Source organism: Wyeomyia smithii, chromosome 2 (assembly GCF_029784165.1).
Source record: "Wyeomyia smithii strain HCP4-BCI-WySm-NY-G18 chromosome 2, ASM2978416v1, whole genome shotgun sequence".
Lineage (NCBI taxonomy): Eukaryota > Metazoa > Arthropoda > Insecta > Diptera > Culicidae > Wyeomyia > Wyeomyia smithii.
This window is the reverse complement of record NC_073695.1, coordinates 112,956,420-112,965,688: the sequence shown is the minus strand read 5'-3', so window position 1 is coordinate 112,965,688 and position 9,269 is coordinate 112,956,420.

The following is a 9,269-nucleotide window of genomic DNA, read 5'->3' as shown; positions in this document are numbered from 1 at the left end:
TCCTCCATCAAACTTTAAAAGGGCTTAACTCAAAAATTAGTCCAACGATAATTTTCAAATTTGGCCCAGAAGTGCAGGACAGTAATACAAACCAACTATCATTAACAGTTTTGATTGCGTATTTTATTTTATAATAACGGTATTTGGAACACCGTGAGAGATGTTTGTACAGAATGGCTTCCAGTAAACTTTCGAACAGGCACACAAAAAGGTTATTCCACGGTTACGATTGGCTTGTCACTTAAAAAAATAAGGAACATGGAAGATGATTTCCAACTTCGAGGTAGACATCGCAGACTATCTTTACAAAAAATTAGTAGCTTTTTTATGCCTCAGAGAAAGACAATAATTTACTTTATACCCTTACTAACACGCAGAGAACCCTGAGTAAGAATCCCCAGGATACCTTTAACTCGGTGACGGAATCGTGAAAGGAATCGCAAAAACGATCCAGAGGATTCCCACTCAGGATTCTTATTCAAGCATCCTAGAGCCATATACAGGGCATTCCTGAGGATTCTTTTTTCAGGAATCCTTTCCAAGGACGCTCACGAATCCAATGTGAGGAATCCTAGAGAATCTATGGGATTCGTATGCGTTCGTCCGGGTAGTTTTGCACTTTAGAGAAATAGCGTTTTCAGCAAAGTTGTAGATAATATTGTCAAAAAAACCTTCACTTCAGACTTTTTTCTTCTAACTGCTTTTGTTTTGGAGATATAATGACTTATATTAGACCTTAAAATTTAATTAGTCCTTAAAATTAGATCTTTTGAATATCTAGAAAACTGTAGCATTTAAAGAACAACAATTGTCAGCATATATTTGTATATCATCCAAAAACACAACTTGATAGAAGATATAAAAAACAAAATTAATCCACCTAGCGGTCAGACTCAGCCTTTCTCATTCAAACTTATTATTTGTAAAAATAGATTTACATGAATGCTTAAATCCAATAGAGGTGTATTCATTCTTTGGGTTCTAAAATATTGATGTTTTAATTGAATTGTAAAACATGTGCTTAAGAAATAGCGAAATAAAAGAAATGATTCTTAATTTCGAACAATTTAATCACGAGCGATACCAAGAACGTTCAAATAGTACAGTATCATATTTAAATCATGTTGAGGCCATATATATTGATCAATACGGGTATAGTTTTAAATAGTCTTTGAATTTTTTTTTCCAAAGCCTTTGAACTACATATCAAATTATTATGAAGTTTGTTATTTGTAAGTTTGAGAGGTGACTCGTTCGTATGACACTAGTTATGTTCAAATAAGTCGTGTAATACTTGAGATAGTAGACTTTCGTTGTTTTAACAATTTATTACATAACGGTTGCTCAGACTTTGAAACCACGTGTTCAATCATAATTCATCAGTTATCAGTACTCAGTTATCAGTACTCGGTCTTCGCGGAAGCTATCTTTCTTGTGTCTTCTACAAAGTTGTGTATTTTAATAATACATAAATATATATGCTCAACATTATTGCCTTCTAAATGCTACAATTTTTTAGATAATCAAAAAATCTAATTTTATGGACTAGTCTAACAGTAGAAATTGTTATAACTCCAAAACAAGAAAAAGAGGACAGTCTTCGTTAAAGTTTTTGTGGTAACATTATCTACAACTTTGCTGAAGACCCCATTTATCTAAAGTCAGACGGTACTGCTCTATACTGCGCAATTCTTCGGCAGTTATTGGAATATGCGCTTGTGGTCTAGGCACTTTATAATCAGAATGGGAAGAACCGCGATGAGGCTGTTCAACGCAGATTTGTTTGCTCCGCTTTACGTCATCTCAAGTGCAAGTCCATGCCACCTAGCCTGCTACGAAAGTCGTTGCTTGCTCTTTAGGTAGAAACTGTTGGAGGATAGATGCGACTTTACTAAAGCGTACCTTATAGGTGAGCTTCTTTTCGCTACTTAGCTCTTTGAACATCAACAAACGCCGTCACAACTTCCCATTACAATCGTTCCTGAGAATCTCTCGGTCAAGGACTGATAATGGCCCTCATGAACTAATGCGTAATATGTCCGGCGCCAAGTGTGGAAAGTACAACAATCGTTGTTACCAAAGACCGAGTTCACCTTTGGTTCTCTAACGACTCAATGGAAAGGAAGGTAACTTTGTACCCGTGGTAAGTGACGGATTTTTATACTTTTATCCTTTCTTCTACACGCTTATATATAGGCTCTACTACTTTTCTTTACCGAGCCTCGTTATTTACCCTGCCAAGTATCAGCAAATATACTCATATTTTTTTCTGGAATTCAGCGTGAGGGAAAGGTTATCTAAAAGGACGGGAGAAAGCCTGTAAATGGGTTTATACCCATGCGTAAAAGTCTCTCTAACACTGAACGGCCTAATTCAACTAAGATACGATTTCATGACCAATCTCATGTTTAGGCGTACTTTGTAACTTTGTGGCTGCCAGCTTCGCTGTTAAGAAGTATTTGAGAGCTGTTGAAAAAGCTATTTTTGGATTGTCAATTTCACCACCTATTTCGGTATACAATTCATTGATATATAATAAAATACGTTATTAACAGGTAATTAGAAGAAGTACCTATATCTTTGACATAGCTCGTTCATATAATATCTATACGTAACCAATAATCTCTCATAGTACCATCAAATTCATGTATGTAGATATTGTTGTTCGCAACCGTTTCAGTGATGACGTTGCTTGCCATGACGCGGAAAAGTACCCCAACTGTATTTACAAATACACCGCAAATTTAGGCATATACCTATGTATGAACGAACAACATGAATCGAAATTGTAATTTAAAACACTAGATGCTTCTGAAAGTTTGCTTTCTAATCAATCATAGCTACACTTACAGAAAAGAGCATTCCACCTAGAACACATACCAGAGGGTTCCGCAAAGTGGCTTATCAAATCATACGCTATTCTCCTATCTGTCTCAAGTGGAGTGTTTTTTTTTTTGCTGCTCGGTTCAGAGTTTACAACTAATCTAGCTTGAACCGGATCAAGAGCTTCAGCCGCTTATCGCAATCTGCTGACTCCTCGTAATAATTAGAATAAAACTATTACGCTGCCTCCGGTTTGTTAGACTCGCATGAACCGCTGTACTGTGGAACAGTGTCCATACGATCAATACGTGCCACTTTTCCACTAATCGTAATAGCAGGTCAATGTTTTCAGCCGTCATGCTAAGCTCGCATTTTTTTCTCTCTTGAAGTCATAACTATGTTCAATAGATTGAAATACCTTGTGAGTTGAATGGATGCTTTCTAATATAGGTATACAGAGGTCTACCATTACCTTAGTTGATTTGGCTTCTCCAAATGCTTAAATTCGAGGCTAATTTTGAAAATGAAAAGGAAAATTACTGAATCCAACAAGAGCGATGTGTTTCAAACCAATTACTTCTTCAAAATTCGTTTTCAGCATCTTCTAGTATAAAAAAACAATGATTTTTAAGTTTCCCCTATCTCTTTCCGTGAATGTGAATGTAATTCGTGAATGTGAACGAATGAAAGTTTTGTATTATCGCTTTCATAAGCACGTAGGTACAACGAAATAAAATGAGTAGGTTTTAAGGAACATTCGCTCTTTCTGGAAATTAATTTGAGAGTTACAGTTACAGAGAGTTAAATATACATATTTCGATCACATCTCAATGGAATAGTCCCACAAGCATAGTATTGCTGAGCTGACAAATATCTCATTTCGATGGCATAATAATATTTAGCTAGTATGTTCCATTGACGTTAACTCAATCTTGTTCCATGTATTTAATTTGCAATGGAGTTCTTTTTTTAACGAAAACATTTTTTTGCTTCTGAGACTCGCTTCGCGTTCACACTGGAAATACGTGTTGGTAAAAAACATCTGGGTGCTACCATTTGGAATAGAACATGGTCGTGGCGAATATCCGTTATTTATCTATTACACTGGGCACACCTTTAGAATACTTAAACTTAATTCTACTAGAAAACAGAGGATATTAATCGTTACGCTCTCCACCGTCGATCACACTTGGCTAATCCTTGAACTTTATGACTTTTTAGCAATTGATGCCACTCGAATAATTCACGGATGGTTAGATTTTTTTTCTATTATCATCGTACCATGTCCGGGCAACATTTAAGAATCAAAGGTTATCGCAAAAGGCTGGAACTGGTTCTGGAATAGGCTTTCGGATAGATGGTCAAATCAAGCCTGAAGCTTCTACTTGGGTTCATTTTAAAAATCAATTGATCATTTCGCTAACATTTCACTAGATAATTATGAATTGTCATCTTCGAAACGCGAAATTTTTTTCGGGAATGGTAACAATTTGCAACGACTCCATGACTGCATTCCAATTTATGCATTTTATATTCAACAAATGGAGTTAATTCTTGCAACATTTTTCTCGTGAAATTCGTTGGATATCCAATGTTACTTGATATTTAACCTCTTTGCACTTGTATCGGTAATATGTAGAACGATAACACAAAAAAAATTAATATAACGACAATATGAAAAAATCTGACAAAAGAGAAAAAAAGGAATAAAAATGCCAAAAATTAAATGCATGAGCTTTGATATTTTTTATATATTTATTATATCAGAACAACAATGGGGTCCAACACATTAAATTGCAGACTATGTCGAACAAGTGTTATTACTTGAAATGTCTTTTGTCATCCTCATCAATGTTTCACCAATAGCATCACAAAGAACGTTTGATGTTGCAAAAAATGCTTTTTTGTTATTTGAGCTGCAATGCAGCACCATCCGACAGGAACATTATTCTTGTTATCTGAATTTGCTCTTTCAAAAATGTTATAAGTTTATATTACTATAAATACTTGTACTGGTATTGTGTTACACTTTAAGACTTCAGATATCAAAACAAAACTTAAGTTTGTCAAGGTGTCTCCTCCATCATTATGCTATATAACAAATGGATAAGTTGTACATTGGCCACTGTTCCTAGAGCCAGGGAAGAACATGCACGGCGTGTATCCTAGAACAACTTTATTTAAAAAAAATGGACATCGCCAAAATCTTTACCATTTTAAAATACAGCTTTTTACCTTTCATTTGAGACCCTCCGGAAAATCATCCATCGCAGGCTTTCGAACAACTTTTTTTTCATTAAAAAGAATTCTGACAGCAAAGCGTTCAACTGCCGAAAGGATAGTACGGTGCCACAAATAAAAATAAAAATGCTGGAACTTTTGAAGTGACACAGTGAAGGTTGTAAGTTAAGTCGAGTGCAACTTTCGCTCATACTAGAATTTTTTCAAACACCCCTAAAATGTGAAATTATTGTCAAAATGCCGTGTTTTTTATCTCAGCCCATGAAAATTATTTTTAACTCATCTGGTTTCCAACCGATTTTGAATTTTAAGCCTGTTTTGGAAAGGGGAAAAATAAAGTTTTCAAAGTAAATACAGGTTTGTACTAACTTTATTAAAATATGTGAGTTATTCGAGCGTAAATCTAATTTTTTGAACTTCTCCACTTCTTTTCCTTCTCCATGAGTTATATGTTTCTTAAGAAAATCAGAATTTTTCACTCTTATCGAGAAATAATCTTTGGACTGTTTATTTTACGGTGCTATAAATGGAAAAAAGCAAGTAATTCCGATGTCACCAAGTGTAGGTTGTAGCTCTAGTCGTGTGTTACTTACGCCCAATCTTGAAGTTTTTCAAATACCCTTAAAATTTGAAGTTATTGTCAAAACTCCGTCTTTGGACCGTGGTTCACATATTTATTTTCAACTCTGTCATTTTTCCATCAATTCTTCATGTATAGATCGTTTTGGAAAGGGAACATCCAGAAATGACTTCCCTTTTTTTACCCCTCCCCATCGTAGCAGTTTTCTTAGATTCATATTTGCTACGTAGTTTGAGTTGATCCCCCCCTCTTCCCCCCGACAAATTTCGTCACAAAACTGCAAACCCCTTTCCCCCCTCGTATGCTACGTCATTTATAAATGTTTCCAAAGGCGAAAAATAGGGCTTTCAAAATGTATAAATAAATCTATACTTGGGTGTACGTGTAATGAGTAGTTTTAAAAAATTAAAATATATTGTTTTTTTTTTTTTGAATCTGAGAACAAATTTTCACACATCTTTATAAAAATGTAATTTAAATGCTCTATAATTTGTTACAATCCACACTAGGTGGTATCAGAAGTTGTTGCATTTTCTTTCATTTGTAGCACCGTTTAATAAACAGCCCAAATTTTATAGTTCGATGAAAGTCAAAAATTCACAAACAAAAGCTTCTATTTTATATCGTTTTTGAATATAGTTTCAAACTGATAGTGTACTTGTAGTATTTTTCTTACAAAAATAACTGAAAAATTTCAAGTGAAGTTAAAAATTTGCGTGGAGAAGTTTAAAAATTAGACTTACGCTCGAATAACTCAACATATTTTAATGAAGTTAGTACAAACCTGTATATGTTTTGTTCTCCTTTTCAAAACGGCTAAAACATTCAAAATCGGTTGAAAAACAAATGAATTAAAAATAATTTTCATGCGCTTAGGTCAAAATACCGGCATTTTGACCATAATTCAAATTTTAAAGGTGTTCGAAAAAATTCTTGTATGAGCGAAAGTTGCACTCGACTTAACTTACAACCTTCACTGTGTCACTTCAAAAGTTCTAGCATTTTTATTTATATTTTTGGCACCGTACTATCCTTTCGGTAGTTAATCGTTTTGCTGTCAGAATTCTTTTTAATGATAAAAAAAAGTTGTTCGAAAGCCCGCGATGGATGATTTTCCGGAGGGTCTCAAATGAAAGGTAAAAAGCTATATTTTCAAATGGTGAAGATTTTGGCGATGCTCATTTTTTTAAAATAAAGTTGTTTTACGATACACGCCGTGCATGAACTGTTCTCAATAATAAGAACAAATCATAATCAAAAGTGTTATTCATTAAGAAAACTTGAAGGATAGTAAAGACCGTTGTAAAAATTGTACTCGAAAAAATGGAACACATGTTTTTGTATATACGGGAAATTTTGGGTAAAACTAGTTCAGAGTGTAATGTGAACATGTGGAAAATCGACCATTCGACCGTTTCACGTGTGGAATCGTTCAAGGGGACCCAGATAACCCAGCGGCGAGCTAGCAGCGGAAGAAACGCGAAAACCGCGAACCCCATGAAGGCAAGGAAGGTGAGGGACTACTTCTAGCACAATCCGAACCTTCCCAATTGGAAAATGGCCAAGAAAATCAACTCTCCCGTCTGGTTTATCCAGCAGACAATGAAGCGAGCCAAACTATATGTCTTCAAGGTAAGGAAGGTGCCTAACCGAACCGATAATCATAATAAGGTAGCCGAAAATACGTCGTAATGGATAGCGAGATGTACATTAAAGCGTACACAGGGTATAACCCCGGCCTGGAGTTTTTCGTTGGCAAATCCCACGCTGATTTCCGAAATAAGAAGGTCGACAAATTTGCCAAACAGTACTTGGTGTGGCAGACGAGGCAAATTCAGTAAGTCGTACATAATGACCAGCAGCATCTACAACCGAGTATATAAAGAAGAACGCCTTCAGGAGCGTATGCTGCCCTTGCTCCGGTCCCACGCAGATGACACTCAGTTTTGGCAGAAGCTGGTATCGTACCATCACGCGAAATCGGTGATGGAATGGTACGAAGCCAACGATGTTGTTTTTGAACCGAAAGAAACTAATTCGTCAAACTGGCCAGAACTGTATCCAGTAGAATAATTCTGAGCAACTATGATGTGTAAGCGCCGGGGAACTGGAAAAGTCTTTAAAAACTACCAGGACTCGAAGGAAGAGTTGATGAAAATGTGTAAGAAAGATGACACAAGTGTTGCACAGGATTTGATGGCTAGCGTAAAGTCCAAGGTGTGAACACGAGGTTGAATAAACTAACTATGCAAAAACATTTATTCATTCCCCGAGAGTTGCAAAAATATCGGGTCTAAAAATTTTTTAGTGATTACACAGTGCACCAAAAATTTACTTTTTCTCCTGCCTTGGGTTCTACACATGATTTTTTGATGCAAAAACATATTTCTCCTAGTTAAGACCTATTTCACCTTAAGGAGCAACAATGGCGCCATTTTGAATTTTTAGGAAATTTCTCGTTTTGAAACATTGGCAACTCAGAACGAACAACTTTGGTGAATTGACTTTCTGCATAAATGGCTCATAGGCAGTTTTACGATTGATAACAAATGAAATGTCGAAGGCATGAAACACTTCAAATGAATCAACTTCACCGAAAACGCGATTGCTCTGTCATAACTGAAGCGAGATTTTTATGTTACGATCGGTCTTGGCAAAGAATGCGATCGCCTCCTCGTAAAAGAGGGAATATCATGTGAAGACAAATTATTATTATACTTTTGAGTATCGCTTACACTCTTGATATTATATTGCATTGAACAGATTTTAAATAAGTTAATCTTACGTCGAGATAAACCTTTTTCAGTATTGTAGGGGAATTGGAGCAAAATTGACACGTTGCTGACATTTTACGTGAATCAGACACCTACCAATCGATTTGTGAGACTTTTTTCCTCAATATAGGACATAATTTGACCATCACGCTAAGATATTAGCGGATCCATTAATATTGTACATACTTGATATTATTTAGGTTTGTGACATATATTAATACCAAGCCAAACCTGTTTACGTAAAATCATCGTTTTGAGCTTAATTTTTGCCCGATTTAAGATCTATTTTTTTTAAGTATAGGTAAGAAAATGCTATTAAGTGGACAAAGTCTTAGAATTTTGATATTTGGCCTTAAACAAAATGGCGTCGAGAAAACATTGAAAATTTCTGATTTCTCAAACATTCAAAATGGCGCCATTGTTGCCCTTAAGGTGAAATCTGTCCAAACTCGGGAAAATGTGTATTCGCATCAAAATGCATCAAAAAATCATTGCATCATTGATTGTTTATGTCTGTAGCATTTTTTTCGAGTATAGTCGTCAATTCGAAACATTCGTCTAGTATAATTTCATGCTAACGCCTTTCATTTTTTTTATTTTAAATTTATTTTTAATTTTTTTTTTGGATTTAAAATTTTGAAAACGTTACAATTTCGAAAAGTTCATGAAGCAAATCAATAGAAGAACTTTATAGAATTCAGCTTGGTTTTCGAGTCAAGAAAAAACGGCGGCTTTTGATGGGCCTGGCTACAACTATGATATATAAAGATATTGTGCAACGGTATGTTAAAAAGCAGAATCAGCCATACTAAAAAATATCGATTAAGAAAAAGTTGTTTTTGAAAACAACT